The 17,944-nt window shown below is 35.1% G+C and overlaps 1 protein-coding gene across 2 annotated transcripts in view; it reads right to left on the minus strand.

Annotated features, from left to right (window-relative positions):
• Positions 1-17,944, minus strand: part of LOC140143879 (receptor-type tyrosine-protein phosphatase delta-like) — a 284,842-nt gene that overhangs the window by 195,305 nt on the left and 71,593 nt on the right. For both annotated transcript variants that reach the window (XM_072165844.1, XM_072165736.1), the window contains exon 2: positions 3,707-3,806. The gene's annotated coding sequence lies outside the window, so the exon portion shown is untranslated. The remainder of the gene's footprint in view (positions 1-3,706; positions 3,807-17,944) is intronic.

Genomic DNA, 17,944 nt, shown 5'->3' on the forward strand with positions numbered 1-17,944 from the left:
TGCTATCTACTCTGCTAGTAGAGTATGTATGTTGTGTATTGCTATCTGCCTTGATAGCACTATACACATGGTACATTGTGTTTTGCATGTAATCCTGATAGCACTGTACACATAGTTTAATAGCATGTTTTGCTATCCACCCTTGATATTACTGTACAGAATACTACACATAGTATAGTGTGTTTTGCTATCTATCCCTGGTAACACTGTACATGTGTATGGTGTGTTTTGCCATCTATCCCTGATACTACTGTATACATGATATAATGGTATGTTTTGCTATCTACCCCTGATAGCACTGTACACATGGTAAAGTGTCTTTTGCTATCTACCCCTGATAGTACCGTACACATGGTATGGTGTGTTTTGCTATCTACCCCTGATAGCACTGTACACATGATATGGTGTGTTTTGCTATACCCTGATACCACTGTACACATGATATGGCTTGTTTTGCTATCTTCCCCTGATAGCACTGTACACATGGTATGGTATCTTTTGATATCTACCCCTGATAGCACTGTTCACATGTTATGGTATCTTTTGCTATCTACCCCTGATAGCACTGTACACATGATATGGCATGTTTTGCTATCTACCCCTGATAACACTGTACACATAGTATGGTGTGTTTTGATATCTACCCCTGATAGTATTGGACACATGGTATGGTGTGTTTTGCTATCTACCCCTGATAACACTGTACACATGGTATGGGTATGGTATCTTTTGCTATCTACCCCTGATAGCACTTTACACATGGTAAAGTATCTTTTGCTATTTACCCCTGATAGTACCGTACACATGGTATGGTGTGTTTTGCTAGCTACCCCTGATAGCTCTGTACACATGGTATGGTGTGTTTTGCTATCTACCCCTGATAGCACTGTACACATGATATGGTGTGTTTTGCTATCTACCCCTGATAGCACTGTACACATAGAATGGTATGTTTTGCTATCTACCCCTGATACCACTGTACACATGATATGGCATGTTTTGCTATCTTCCCCTGATAGCACTGTACACATGGTATGGTGTGTTTTGCTATCTACCCCTGATAGCACTGTACACATGAAATGGCATGTTTTGTTATCTTCCCCTGATAGCACTGTACACATGGTATGGTATCTTTTGCTATCTACCCCTGATAGCACTGTTCACATGTTATGGTATCTTTTGCTATATACCCCTGATAGCACTGTACACATGATATGGCATGTTTTGCTATCTACCCCTGATAACATTGTACACATAGTATGGTGTGTTTTGATATCTACCCCTGATAGTATTGTACACATGGTATGGTGTGTTTTGCTATCTACCCCTGATAACACTGTACACATGGTATGGGTATGGTATCTTTTGCTATCTACCCCTGATAGCACTGTGCACATGGTATAGTATCTTTTGCTATCTGAGGCTATATTGCCCTTTCCAGCCTAATCGCCATAGACTTTACATATAAAATGAAAAGGTCCATAAACAAGAACAGTATCGAATTGTGTAATTTAAAATGCTGATTGAGCAAGTATGTATGCAATGCATTATAAGTTTTCAAGAGGGGGCCCATATGAAATATTTTTTTATGTATTGTATGTCACTGGCATGTATGGTCTTTTCAAAAATAAAATGTCCATCTGAAACATAGGTGCCCTGACAGCACTGTATACAGTGTTCGAAATAAGCACTTATCCTCTTGTCCTCTTGTCCAAATATCACTGGGGACAACCATATTGAGCTATGTACTTATCCCCTGGATAACTTCAATATTTTACCTCTAAAATATGACACATTTTGGGGATAACCAAAATGTTTTGAGGACAAGCAGAATTTATGCTTTAGTTGTCCTCGGGACAACCTCCATATTTTCCTTATTTCGGACACTGACTGTATATATGGTATGGTATCTTTTGCTATCTACCCCTGATAGCACTGCACACATGGTATGGTGTGTTTTGCTATCTACCCCTGATAGCACTGTACACGGTATGGTGTTTTGCTATCTACCCTTGATAGCACTGTACACATGGTATGGTGTTTGACTCAGTGCTCAACCAATCACCAGCATGTGGAATGAGACTACCAAGACCCACTGCAAGAGTGCAGTAAGCCTGGACATCTGTGATCAAGATGACATAACCGGTCCTCGAAAGCTCAGAAAGTAAAAAACATTCGATTTGTCTATCAAAAAATCACCAATCGTATGAAACAATCCTACAAATGAAACTCTTTAATGGTATGGTGTGTTTTGCTATCTACCCCTGATGATAGCACTTTACACATGGTACATCCCAGCAAACACAAAAATGTTTTTAAAAGATTTTAAGCAAGTTATATTTTGAAAACATTTTAAAAATATTGTTGTAAACACTCAAATAACATGATGTTGAAATATTTGCAGTATGTTATCATAAAATCATAAAATGCGTTTTAATGCTATAAAAACATTTTATATCCTTTATATAACCCGACATTTAAACATTTTCTGATAACCTTTGTTAACCTTTTGCAAATGATGTCAAAACGTTTTGTGTTTGCTGGGATCATGTATTGCTTTCTACTCCTGATAGCACTGTACACATGGTATGGCAAAGTATGCATGGTACATAATTGAACAGTGCACTATCTACCTCTGATAGCGCAGTATTCATATATTTATATTAAACACTTTGAACTCAATGACAAACTTTCAATGTTAATTACCTAGTAACAAAAATATTTTCTCTAAGCAGTACAAATCCCATTTTTCATTAGTCAAATACCCAATGGCTTTCAAATACCTGTAAAGTTGTAAACTTACCCCGTCATACAACCAATATTGGATATTTTACGAATAAATTTGCATATAAATAGCTATATATGGTACAAAACCAGAGTTTTGATTGAATACCAATAGAGTTGGCAAAACACAAAGGACGTTTTATACATTCAAGTCTTGTCCTCGCAAAGAGCTGGCTCTCTCGGACAAATAACCCTTATAATATAGGTCAGAAGATAACTAGTCTGAGGTGTCAAAACAACGGTGTGGCACATTTGTAACCGACGCCTTAAAACACCGATGTGCCACACTTGAATCTGACGCCTTGTGAGTGGCATTAACCTTGCTTCAACATGGTCTAGACAAAATTGTGCATCCATCGATGAACAAATTGTGCATCCATCGATGAACATATTATATGAAAATCTGGGCTAAAACAATAATATGGAACCAATCATGTGGCTTTCATGGAGATTGTTATATTTACAGGTTTGGGAAAATATGATTTGCTATTTTGGAACAGCTATAGAAATATTTTGAAATATATACCTTGAATTTCAAACAATGTTTAAAAAAGTTCTGAGAACATATATTAAAATACTTTATACCTTGTGCATCTTACATTTCAAACAAAGATTTGGGAACACAAATTTGTATAAAATTAAGAAAAGATATGATTTTGTTAAAACAAAACAAGAAAAAAGGTATATATTGAAATTAAATAATCAAAGAAGTGAAATATGAATGCTCAGACAGAGAATCAAATTCACAAAAATACCGCTATGGAGCAAAGTGTATTGGGTGAGGGAAAAACCACCACTTTTGGCGTACAATCTCAACTCCTTGAATGGTACCACAAATGGTACAATCTCTAGTCAAGATTCTATTCCCCAAGTACCCACTGACAACTTTAATGTTCTCATAATGAAAAATGCATCCACTTACCTAGTTTCTTTCTCTGTTAATTGCTTCATGGATCATCATCTACACCCAGTTGACTATATTATCCATCCACACAAAGAGGTAATGGTGTCCCACGTGCGTGCTGCAAAACCAGAACAAGGGGAAAGAGACAAAGATTAATTTCAAAACAAGCGGAAGACACGATGCGCAGTGTGAAATGTGGAATTTTCGCAGTGACTTTCTTTCACACACTTAAAAATGGCCTTTGTCTGATGTAGCGCAATATCGTTATGATGATTAACAATTACGGCAACTTAATTTTGTGTTGGAACCCCATATTTTGTTGTTAAACCCTAAAAAGACACAAAATGAAACATACACGTAAAAAAAATCTGCAAAAATTTAATTGTTCACAAGTTCTGGTGGTTCATGGTATATTTTATTAGTCACATGAGTTGATGGGGCCACTAATACACTATAATCCCATCTGCCTAGCTACTTGTTATTTGCCTAGATTTTAATTGGGCCATGATAATATGCAACACCGCGTTACGTACATGACTCTCACGTATCAAATACCGCGCCGACTTTGTCCGACATGAGAAGACATTGTCATGGGGCATCATATATTGGCTCTTCCAGACAGTGAAAAAAGGAAAAAAAATATCTAGTGAAATGTCGATTGACATTGGTGTCATATCAGATGGTGCCGACAATGGATTTCAAATATGCCAATCCATCAACTACATTATGTTTATTTTCACTATATGTCATCTTCAGAAGATGATATATACAACATTTTTTATAGAAGCTTGAAATTAATTATGAGCCTCATCTGCCACCTGTAAGCACATTCTAGATTGTAAACCTAAAAGAGGCTAGTCACCATCTAATCAGCAATGATCACCTACAGAATATGATTAACAAGATTCAATTTTTTAACATCAAAATGTTTCCCAATTTCTTGGTCCTGTTACACCTGATGGTTTGCAGGCATCTTTTCATTGATTGATAACGCTATGTTGGGTGTCACCAATTAATCATCTTCAAAATACAATGAACATAGTTTGTAATCAATTTTTGCTCCACAACCCTGGTAGCTGAAATGTACCTTAGTACTGATGAAAATGGTAAAGATGAGGACATCGCCGCTTCATCTTCCAGATCATCTTATCTTCAGAAGATGACAAACAAGACAGTCTCACAAAAAGCCAATAAACTTATTTTTTGGTCCCACCATGCCTGCTGGCTGGAGGGCGTCTTATAAGCAATCTGTAATAGTAAGTGAGTCATAAAAACACTTATATGCGCCCTTATAATCCTATAGGTGTCGCCTTCATGACTACTAGCCTACCAGTATGCCTCAAGGTGGTAGCGGTGGCTCCAACTTAATACGATAAGTCTAATCATAAATGTATATTTTAGATACATAAATATTGTATTAGATGAGGTAAGGGTATTACTATGCAATGTTGCAATATACATTAAGTGATTTCCCCCCTGTCACCAAAAGTTTTTTGGCAATATGGGCACATTCAATTATGATCTTAAGATGAGTCACTAATAAGATAAAAATTGTGCGATATACCACAAATAACATACACTACTTCATTGGCTATTAACTCTGGGAACCATAACAAAGACTTTTCACTTAAAAGTGCTGTTTTTTTCCCTTTGATAACAAGCTTTCTATAAGACTGTGAAGCCAATTTGCAGACAAAAATATGCCGACTACTTAAAATTTATGACAAAAATTGTAACTTGATTCCATTCATGCAAATGAGTGCATAACTGTTTGGCAAAATGTTTTTGTTTCAAAGCATTTCTATTCCAAAGGGTCATTGTCCAAACATGATGTTCTATGGAAAAGCATAAACTTGAAATGCTCCTAATGAACCTTAAGGCCTCCACAGAAAAGCGTGTTCTGACGAACAATCCTACAAATAATGTTTGGAACAAAAAAACTTCGGAATATCGCTCTGACTCCTTTGCATGGAATAACTAAGCTTGAAGTTAAATTGCAGCTTTTTTTTGTTCAGCCTATATTTGTACACTAATACAAGATTATTGAAATTGAGTCTTTGTATATTACATTTTAGAAATTGTAATTTGCACGGATTTTGCCTTATAATTGCATCTTCTTAAATCACCCAAGACAAGACATTACCATACTTCTTCCTTTTCAATCTTCCAAGACCGTAACAACATTTTTCTGTTTATGTAATCGGCTGCATGAAAGAGACAAGGACTTAAGTAATATATGACCAATGTCTGATGGATCCCAATATATCAAAATACAAATATAACCAACTTTCTTTTTATCATTTATTAACAAACAACAAAAACACAGGTAACCAACACTACATCACGTTTAGCTAATTACCATCTTTGTTGAACCGTCAGAAACAAACGTGTAGTACAAAAAGCGATAAATGACTCCGAGTCTTGTATCACTTTGCAGCAGAAAGATATGTTTAATGAGCCATGATAACACACTACGATGCACTTGAGAACCACTCGCTGTAAAGACAGCAATTTATGCTCCATTGGGTATTAGTTAAACATTAAAACATGCCATTTTAATGGCATTTTGATATTTTTATTTACCAATTTATTCTATATATGATTCGGTAACGAGTTATTAACCCTTATAAAAACAATGATTTTAAAGGAAACATTTTTTAGTGTACTGAAGCTAGGCATATATTTTTCTTTTTACATTATTTGAAAGTTTGTAGTTCAAACCTGTATCAAACTAGCATGAACCCGAGATGTTCAACCCACTGTTTAAAAAATCCAACATACCTACTCAATGACTAAAATATCCCATAAACTGCTTGAAATATTAAAAACAAATTTTCCACAATAAGTCAACGTACCTTATAATAAGCCTATAGGGAGAGCATTCAATGTTTCCAATGTCATATTGGTCATGATAATGGTACATCATCTAATGGTATTCATCTTTTGATTAAGATGACTGGCACCAGTAGTCCAGACATTTCAGACACTATATCATTTGGCTGGTAATTTTGTGTGGGCTTTTATTGCTTTGGTCAATTTTGCAAGCCATATATCAACCTAATTCAAAAGGCAAATGTGCATGTCACCTACATTTATCACAGCATCATCATATATGGTAAAATGATATTTCACTGGCTTCTACCTTGTCCTAGACAATCAATTTCATATGAAATGCAACACTTTGGTAGTTAATTACTTTAATTAATTATTTTATAATCAAATGACATGCAGTCCCACACACTTTTAATCACAATAATGACTATGTGCACGTTTGATGTACACAATATCAAAATAAGTCAATTTCCATTATAATTATTATAATCAAATGACATGCTCACATGCACACTTTATATCCTGCACACTTTAAATCACAAAACGGCATTTGATACACAATATCAAAATAAGCGAATTTTAATTATAATTTGGTGTACACAAACATTGTTTACTAATCACTAAAACATATATATCCGAATCTTGTATGCATGGCAAAATCATGATGTCTTCTGAAAGCTGGCTTATTGGGGTGATTATTTAGCCAGCCTCCTGCATCAAATTTTATCAAGCACCACTCTCCACAATTTGCACAAAATTATTTTGGGCGGCAACTCATCTTATGGACTACGCTCACATGTGTAGTTCTGTAGCAACATTACTAAGAAAGTAAGGATGAGGGTCCTGCTAGTTCTCACATTTAGAGACAAAAGAATGATGATTCAGTGAACAAACAAAGCATGGAAACCATGGTTTTAAAAAAAGATAACATTTTTGGTCATCCTTATAGTTCAGCATATTATAAAAACAGCATTACCATAAGTAACGAAGGAAGGTAGTCCTCAGCTAGCTAATGTAGTTCTCTCATTTAGACAAAAGAACGAAGATTCACTGAACAAACAAAGACTGACAATCCAAGATAAAAGAGCAACATACTTGGTCAGCAACTGTTAATATTATACACATCCCCACAATCCAAATGCATATCATGATTATGCTGTAATTTTGTCACTCATAATTGTAAAAATAACCAGTGTTAATCTAATGAATTCAACAAACCATGGAAAAATAAAGTAACATGTGATCAATTTGAATGCAAGATACATCCTTTGGCACCATCACAGGTATTTCATCTTTATCACTAAAAGATCCATTTTCTGATTGACAGCACATTGGGTTGTATTTCATCAGACGCTGTGGATACATGTAGATACATAACCTTCTCCTTACCCAGGGCCGTAGCAAGGTCGAAAAATGTGGGGCGGCCATCACAAATATGGGGCGGCCAAATTAAAAATCTATGCCCATATTGAAATAAAGATACAAAGAAAAACATAACAAATTTCTCAAAAAGTGGGGCGGCCATGGCATCCCCGGGTTAATAAGACGGGTTAATTTTTGATTTACTACAAAAATTATTTCAGATTTATATTTTTCATTACCGGTAATTTTTTTTTTTTAAATGAGTACAACATTAACTATCTTGTATTGGTCCAACGGCTCTTAAAAAAAGACCATGGTAATTATTAAATTCAAAAATATTACTGTGATATTTAAAAAACTGAACCTATATGCAAACTGCCTGTTTCCAAGATCTATGCAGATTTATTTTTACGAGTTGGCTTCATCAGAAAATTCAAATTAATCAATGAAATTTGCTTTTATAACTCTCCCATTCACTCCTCTTCTTGAAACTTGATCTTGCTAGCGTGCTGGAGGTAATTCAAGCGTCATTGTTATTCGGCCGTGCGTGTTTGCGTATGACTGTGCGCTGTGTGCATCACGGTGAGCAGACGGTCCTAAACAATGAAACCATCAGATACTAAGGTGGTGACAAACTAGTCGACCTTGCTAAACGAGAATGTGTGCATACTTGTACAGTATTAAACCTAAAAGCAAAAATGACAACAATGAAAATGTAACGCAAAACTGTACCAAATCTTAGGGGACATAATGTGATTCAGCCCAACGTTGCATCCGTAATTCAGAAACAAAATGATGACAGCAGAAAATACCCCCTGTGGAGACTTCCAAGATGATAGGAAGCTCTAAATACATAATTTTTGAACTAAAATTGGCTTTTGTACCAATATAATTCTATGCATAATTTACACGCACGATGAGTTTATGGCTGCTAGGTACAAGACACAGATAGCTAATAGTTCCTTTGCTTGGAGCATTTATGATAATCTGCATAACACTCTTGAATCCAGACTGGTCCAGATCTATTTTAATTTGCATTACCCACAACGTGTACAAATAACCAACCTGAATCAAATTATTTTGCACAACCTTTAAATGCAACCCCAAAATGTACACACAAAGCAGCATAAACTATAGTGGGATAATTTGGATCACAAGTAATGCAGATTAAACTGGATTTGAAAGTTCCATATTTGATAGCCCCATTCAGCTCCCATCTTGGATCCCTAGAGCGTGTTACGTTTTTTCTTACAAGTGCCAAAATTGTTTTAAGTAAAATCCTGAGTTGTTTTAATATGGAAAATTTACAATCTACATGCTTTGCGTAGCCCTAAAGGCTCGAATAAATTCCCTTTTGTCTAGGGTTGAAGACCTAATGTGTTATAATAAAAGCTCTAGAATTTCCATATAAAACTGTTCACCAATTATTTCTCTCCCATTATTTCTCCTCTCTACTAACAGCGCTTGGTTACTATTAAAGAGTTTTTGTTTCCGTTTCCGCTGAAACCTTATCATTTCAAAGATGTAAAAATGTTTAATTTAAAGATTTTGTACCCAACGGGTGAAACAACTGTGCTACAGTTCACCTGATCACATCAACAAAATGTAATGAAACTGTATCAAACACATTCTGCATTCATAATTTGCTCTTAAATGAAATTTGCAACCATTGATATTATAATTTCAATCCATAAGTGTATAATAATCATAAGCAGTTCATTCTTGACTTCATAATTTACTCATAAATGTTCGCAAAAAATTACAGACTTAATACTGAAAGTGATTGATATATGACACCTTTTTTAAAATCAAATTTTTAAAAGTGAGAATTTGTTTCAAATATCACATTTTGAATTTATTTAATACAATGACAACATAATGAAGACGTGCATTATCATTTCATTAGCCTATATACACTTTTCAAAGTATTACAATATTTCGATTTGCAATAAGGTCAATGTTTTTATTCGGTATTTAGATTTAAAAAAGCTTACAAGACAGAAACATGATCCTGTATATCTCAGGTGTAACCTATTTGTGAAAATAAGGCCAATGATTTTGTTGTTTCAAGAGCTGTATACTATTACATTATCTACTTGTTTTGAAAAACTCTCTCATATCTGACAAATTGAACCACACATCATCAAATGAATCTAGGTTACCACTTTTGTTTGTTTGGTTGTTTGTTTGATGGTTTCTGATAATGCTGAATCTTATTTGTTTGTTTCTTGTGTTTCATTTCTTAACCACAGGTTATGCTGGTTTCAGTTAAATTATTCAAATAGGTAAGGACTTGTTTTCTGGGTTAAGCAAAGCATTAAGCAAATAATAATAAAGTGAAATAAATAAGTCACCAAACTGCTTTAAATTCACTACTTCATACACTGCTCATGGTTTACCAATAGCATATCAAGCTCCCAAATTGCCCTACTTTCAATGATCTACTGAAGATAGCAGTAAATTCATATTTTTGATTAATGACACACACCTTAAGCCATTTGATGAATTAGGGATGTGACTTTCAGGGCATTTGTTAGAACCATTAAGAAGTACTCAGGGTTGCCAACAAAATTTCAACCCAAATTGTGGGTCAAATAATCGAAAAGTCACCCAATTTTTCTCTTAACCGTTGGTTTCTATGGGACAGAAAACTACCAAAAGTCTCAAGAGCCAATCTTCAAAAATCGCCTAATTTTTTTTCTTCAAAATTGGTTTCTATGGGACAGGAAATTGTCAAGATTGCCGGGAAAATCTTCAAAATTTGCTCAATTGGGCTACCAAATCACAGGTTTGGCAACCACAGAAGTATTAACTGATTAACATCTGGCTGTAATGCCCTGCCCCAAATGACATTTTGGTTTTGATTTTGATCTCCAGAAAAAGAGCTATGTCCAACAGCAGTGTCTCCAGAGCATAAATTTTGGCCAGGTACCTTTTAAAAACCCTGGGTCTCAAAGCTTGTCAGTAATTGAAAACCTAATAATGCGGAATGCTTTTTTATGTGTCAATACAGGCTTTGGAACAAACATTTTGGGCAAAAATATCCAATGCCTGTTGCGAATTTTTGAATAGGATTTTTATTTAAATAACCATATGAAAACCCTGACTGAAACAAATATATAGTGATATAAATCCACTTTTTTAAATACAGAATGCAAAGCAAAAAAAAATGGGAGTACAAATGATGAACTGTGTACCCTGTAAAATGGCATTTGAAATTTTTTTTTACAATCTCCTGAATTACATGTACTTTAATGACGAAATGATGTAGTTTCTGTTCTTATTTCTTATTTTTTGTTGATTGTTTAATCAAACCCCACATCTTTAATTTCCACATGTAAGCAATGCATTTTACTAAATACCAAATCAATACCATGAGACAGTGTTCCTTACATGACAGAAAAAAGAGAACCTGCTTTTTTTTTGAAGCGTTATCTGTCCCTTAAGATGGACTTTTACAACAGTCAACACAATAACATGTGATGTCTTAAAAGAGAAATAAATTAGCCAGCGATTCTCATCCATTTAGAATGGTCCAGATTGTTACATAGTCATGTCACAAACAAACCGAAATTATACTACTTCACTTTTTAATCAAATCCTGGCCGGAAAGCAACACAACGAGGCCACAACCTTGTTTACAACTATTGTGTTGATACGTGGATGGGCTGACGAATTAGGCCACAAGCTGGAAGGAAATTTTAGCCGGTCAGTCCCATCTGTAATACCATCTCCTGATAACAAGTTCCATTAACCCATTAACCAAATGAACTCTTGAACTAATGTGTCCATTTTAAGGGTATTCAAACTCATTCCTAGATCATTGTCAAAGTGGACTGTTTTAGATGAGATTACTGAACTTGGCTCTTGGTTATGGTGCTATTTAGCTTTGTAGTAATAGTATTGGTCAGGATGACCGGGAAGATGACCGAAGATGGCTTTCTGTGTGATTAGATCTGACAAGGCCTGTAGTGCATTCAGGTTAAACTCTATTATACAATTTAATTTGAGAACTATATACATCCGTACAATACAACAGGTTGTTTCCTGAGGTTCTACTGAACAGACTTGTAGTTGTAAGTGAATTCTTCTGGGCAAAGTGTATCCGGAGACTCAAAGTTGACAAAATTAACTCCATTTCAAACGGAATGGAAATTAAACAGAATTCCCTGTGATCCCAGTTGCTTTGAGTCACAAACAGATGAGTAGGTAGGATTCAAACTTCAATACTAACTGCATTAAACCAAATTTATTTAGGACACAGTTTGCTTTAGGATGCCAAATTTGGTTTGCTTGAAAAATCCACAAATTTGAAGAAAAGGAAGAAGCGCAAAGTAATTGGTATGCAAACCAACAGATCCTACCAGATCCTACAATGTCACGACAAGTGTAATTGTCTGAATTCCACCTGAATAAATAGTACAGTTGGCATATATGAGATGCTGGAATACCCAGCGAGCTGTATAAATGAGTGAGTTTCCATTAAATCAATGAAAAAACACGTCTGAAACAGCAGGTTGCAATTCGCAAGGAAAAAACAGCATTGGTGAGTCACAAGTCACTGCAAACTGATCTGTATCAAAAAGACAGGGGAGTTTTATCCGAAAGCTTTCAGGTGAAATCCACCAGATTTGTGTGAAAATGGAAATGATAAAAACTGATATCATATCATCATCAATGATTTTGATTAAATCAATTTGATGAAAATAGTGCAATTTTAGAATGGGGTAAAATGGTAAAAAAAGGTGATTCACATACCCTAAAAACTTGTATTAAATCTATTTTATTCCATTTGTTGGGCACTTGATGGTTACATATAATTTGATCACAATTTTGAGATGCTATGCATGGTATGTACTTTTGGTACTCTACAACTTTGAGTAGTATTTTATCATCATGAAGTAGCTTTAAGTATATTTCATTGGAAGAAATCTATTCCAAATAACAATATGGGAAAAGATTTATCAAGATAAAATGAAGAACTAATCACAAAAGTTTCAGTTGTAATTTAGCAAAGCAGAATTTTTGGTGAGATGGGAGTCACACTTTTAAAAGTAGTTCTGCTATATGGGTTTAAGTATATAAGGATTATATTGGGGCATTTACTCATTTCAACCATTCTTGTTGTCAATGCTGTTGAAATCTACTCCTGTGATAGATATTGGATTCAGAATTTAATTTTGACTTGATTTGCTTTACAAATAGAGTCTTTTGCATTTCGAAGATCGACTCTGAAAAATTCCCTCGCACATGATGTATGAAGCATAACTTGATGAATAACTTGTAAGCAAGGTACATAGTCCCACCATAAACCACCACTAGCTAATTCAATCAAACACTGCAATCCAACAGCACTGTGAGGAAACCTATGATGAACTCAACGGTAGTCAGAACAGGTGCTGAAAATTTGATCAAGTCAAGTCATTTTGCAGGTAACGTTGTAATGCTAGCCCACTATGCTAAAATCCCTTCCCGTCACGGTTTGACAAGGCGTAAATCGCCAAAGTGCTGCGTTATCAATGATCACACCAAACGACAATCATGTTCTGAGTAAAGAGGGCGGTTGTCACTGGTATGGTGCATATTGAGTGTCCTTATCCTGTACTGGTGCTGAATATTTTTTCTGCTTCGAAAATGGGTCAAAGTTTGAACTAAACAGCAAACAACCTTTGGGTTTGACCCTTTGGTTGAAGAACTAAACATTGCAACCACGTGGCAATACAAAAAAAAAGATGAGTAATTTTGCCCATGAGATCACCAACTTTACACACAAATTTAGCCCACTACATTCAAACGGTCACAGTTGCTTGAACTTGATTGAATCAACGCATGATTAAAATCACTGTACGATTGATGCCACAATAACCATTGTGAGTTGCCAGTTGTTGACCTGTGGTGAATTTTGCCAAAGACGAAGTAAAACATTGATGACTAGCCGAGACTATTGTGTCCACTTTGAATAGCAAAGCCCCTAGATATATCACTAACCAGGTTCATCTTTTCAGATATTTTCAATAGCTATTTGTAAATCGGACAATACTGCCCAGCATAAGAAAATTCCATCTACAATCCTATCTCGAGGTCTTTTTTCACTATTATCTGAACGGATGGACGGAAGACGATAAGCTTCGCTTGTAAGGGGGAGAAAATTATAAATGTCATCTTCAAAAGGCTGTTACAAAGAATTATGGATTAGATTAATAAATGGCTTGCATCCCTATTTATCAATAATGAATTATGTGGTGGGTGGGAAATGGCATGGAAACATGGATGGGCAGCTCATTTGACAGTTTTTCAAAGTTACCAGATTTGAGATTTTAAGACCAACTAAGGGCAATGGTTTGGGTTGGGACTGAGACCATTTATCAGTAACATTTCACCACCATTTTCCAATTCTTTTATTAATCATATTCATTACGGAAAGAAATTGTCACAGATTAATATACTCAGGGAAGAAAGACCAGTTTGAAATGCGGGAGGAAACCGGAGAACCTGCAGAAAACCTGTGAGAGTGAGTATGGATTGGAAATAAAGTGATCTGGAAACAACAGGGGCTTGAACCTGGGACCTTAGTGGTGCGCAGCAAGGACAGAAGTGCTACATGCTAACCTAGTTCCCCAACTACTTGGTGCAAAACATGTGCAATATGCCTGCGCAAAGGTGGTGATGGTGTGTTTGGCGGATATAGGGAACCCCTGTCACTTCTGAGTGTCTTTTTCTCTTCTTTTTGGCATTTTAATGTGGCCTATACACATTCAATTTTATTGGGCAATACCAAAGACCCTAGATACAAGAGTGGATACAAAATCTACTGTTTATGCATTGTACACATGAACATTAATAGTGCATGCTAGATTTTGTATCCACCCTTGTATCTAGGTTCTTTAATATTGATCAATAAAATTGAACGTGTATAGGCTGCATAAGGAAATGCAACTTCCCATGCAGCAGATTGCCCACAAATAGCAACTTTCTCACATTTGCATTTTTAAAAAAAACTTTGAATTTTGAATAGCCAAGTTAAAAATTCAACACTTTGTACAATACTGGAAAAGTCTTTTCAAAATCCCCCTATTGAATGGCGCTAGTCCTTTTGAAGGATTAACTTCAGCTCTCTATGTCATATGATATATATAAACCCTTTGGAAATGGTAAAATTAACTGAAAAGCCACAAAATCTTTCAAAATTACTTATTCAGCCAAACGATATTGTCCTTTTCAACAAACCAAAATTGAACTCATCTATTAAGTCTATCAAAGTACATAAACATTTACAGGCAATAATCTGACAAGTGTACGAAGGCAAAATGCAACATGTCAAAATGTATTTTGAGATAATGTCACCAGTGAAAAATTCTATTCAAAAAGTCAGATAATATTACGTCTATTGAAATCTGCAATCTAAGACCTGACAATCTTTTTAAACAAATAATAATACAATACACATAGAATACAAATGGATGTAATGAGCTTCATGTACAAATGTACAATTAGTGCACTTCATACCGATCAAAGTTAGTGGTGTACCTTAAATGATCCTTGTGTATCAATTATTACAATAAGAACAAGCCACAAAAAGAGTTGCTGTATGAAAAACTAAATGCAGGGTGTATCAGTCCCCGATTCAAATAGAATTAGAAAAACTGTTTTTAAAACCACTGACTGATCCAATGCTAGACATGCCTTTATTTATCTAAATCTGAATGTATAATGATCAAATGTTAGAATTCTCAATTTTTTAAAAACATTTTGCCATCCCTGTTGTACCAAGCAAGCAGCATGAGTAAAGAGTTAACCAAATTACCCATTATGGATAGAATGCTAACTTTATGAATAAAATTTAAAGCAAGCCGACACAGGTCAGGAAAAGGTTAACCGAGGAATTAAATAAATTTTTCACATGGGTAATTATTTGCAATCATATATTACACAATTCAACACTATTTTTGAATTATCTTGTTCTAGTTTTTCATTTTTTTTTTCTCAGTTTTAATAATTTTTAATTGAGAGTGGCATTTTTTTTTTTTTTCATTTTCTTCAATTTTGTTTCTTCCTTTTCTTATGTTTCTTCCTCTTCACTCCATACAAGAGAGCCTGCTTAAATGTAAGCTTTAAAGTTTGGTTTGAGCAATTTGCTTGAGACTGGTCCTATCAGGACCCAAGCGTGTGTCCACCGGACTAATTGGTAAGAAAATAAATGAACATTTGGATACAAAATATCCTTTAATTAATCAGGCATGAGACTGCACTTTCCTAAAAAAAAACTGAAAATGCACATGAAAATGGACAAAAAGTACCAAAAACAGGCTGAAATGAAATAAAGCTGCGGAAAATTTGACTAAAAAAACCTGAATTCAGTTTTAAAACTGAAAATTCTCATGCCTTTTTAATGCAAAGTGCATGAAAATTATCAAAAGTGAAAATTTCTACTTTTAATTAATAAATGCAAGTTTCAACACACAGGTGAGAGGATTGTACAGACTAAGCAATACTAACAAATGAAATTCAATCCGCAAATCAGCAAACAGATATACCCAAAGTGGCAAACCGTTAATCTTATTGTAAAATATAGCTTGGCTAAGATTTGAAGAAAAGCATTGTTTACATTAAAAGCGTAACTAAGGAATGAAATGGCAGTGTAAGTGGATATGACGGAACTCTCTTTCTCCTCTTTTGTTTATTGTTTGTTTTCAAACTCAAACACTCCGCGGTAAAACCTACTTGTGCTAAAAGTAGCTGCACTTGATTTTTACCACAAGCTGTTCTGTCATAAGATACGAGTTGGTAGATGCTGGATGGATCAAAACAGAATTAGACACATTTTGCAATGTTGATTTTTAAGTCATCATGACTGGTATTAGTTTGCACATGATCTAAGGTGGTTACAGTTTAACGAGTTTCTCAAAGCAAAATAAAAATCAGATGAAACTAAGATGCTGACATTATTCATGAAATTAAAAAATCCATCTAATAATGAGTGAATAACTTCATTCAAAAGCATCATACCTTTAAGATCAACACCCACCCACCATTTCCGAATTTGTGACGTACAAGTACTTGATCTCTCGTTTTTGTTTGAGTGGTATTACCAAATTTCTCATCACTATTCACACAAAGGGGAAAATGTGTCAATCGAGTGGCAAAATTGGAACATTTATTCCAAAAATCAGAGCAGAGTTGACAGTTTCCTGATATCAGTAACTCCCAAAGGTTCATCACTTTCATCTTAGGAAAATCTCACAGATTTATGTCTCTGTAATATAAAAGATGCTGTTAACTGATTGTAACCAATCTTTGTCATCCCCTACTTGATAGCAATACATGCATCTTTGAATCTGACTAGTACTGTAAGGCAGCCAATGATGCGTCATGACTTGAAGACGGGACTCAAATTTATGCCTACTGAAGTGTGCATAACTACTAATTATGAAACAAGAAGTTTGCAAAATGCTCATCTCGTTGCACAAGCAATAGAATTTTACCAGGCATCGCTTATGAACCCCGCTTCCTGCACTATGTGCATCTGTGGGTAATCATGCTTGTCAGCGAACTTTAAAAACATTTTGCATCTCATGTTTTAACTTTTTAGAGAAAAGATGTCTCTTTTTTTAAACTAATTCATGAATTGTTTGTTATATTGTCTACTACTTTTACACAAGTGTGTTTTAGACTGATATTGGACTCTGTCATTTTCACATTTGCTAAAAACATGGAAGTGGTTACCTTTTCTGAGTCTCTGTTGAGCAGCAATGTAGTAGCTTGTGACACCATCATGAATGATTGTAAAAACAACACTGAATGAAGATGTTGCAATGTTGTCACAAGTTACATGGCTGCTCATCAGCAGACTCTGATTAGGTAAACTCGTGCTGCTACAATACGCAATTGGGTTCTATGTGCGCAGATTTTTTTTTTCGCGGATGTGGAGAGTCCCTTGACCTAGAGCCAAGTGCTGCAGTCATTTGTGGTTGATTTTTGAAAAAATTGTATCTAAAAGGGGCATAACTTGTGATCACCTCAATGTATTCAGTATCGAAGTTACGTAATGTTACTATGTCAACG

Source organism: Amphiura filiformis, chromosome 1 (genome assembly GCF_039555335.1).
Source record: "Amphiura filiformis chromosome 1, Afil_fr2py, whole genome shotgun sequence".
NCBI classification, from domain to species: domain Eukaryota; kingdom Metazoa; phylum Echinodermata; class Ophiuroidea; order Amphilepidida; family Amphiuridae; genus Amphiura; species Amphiura filiformis.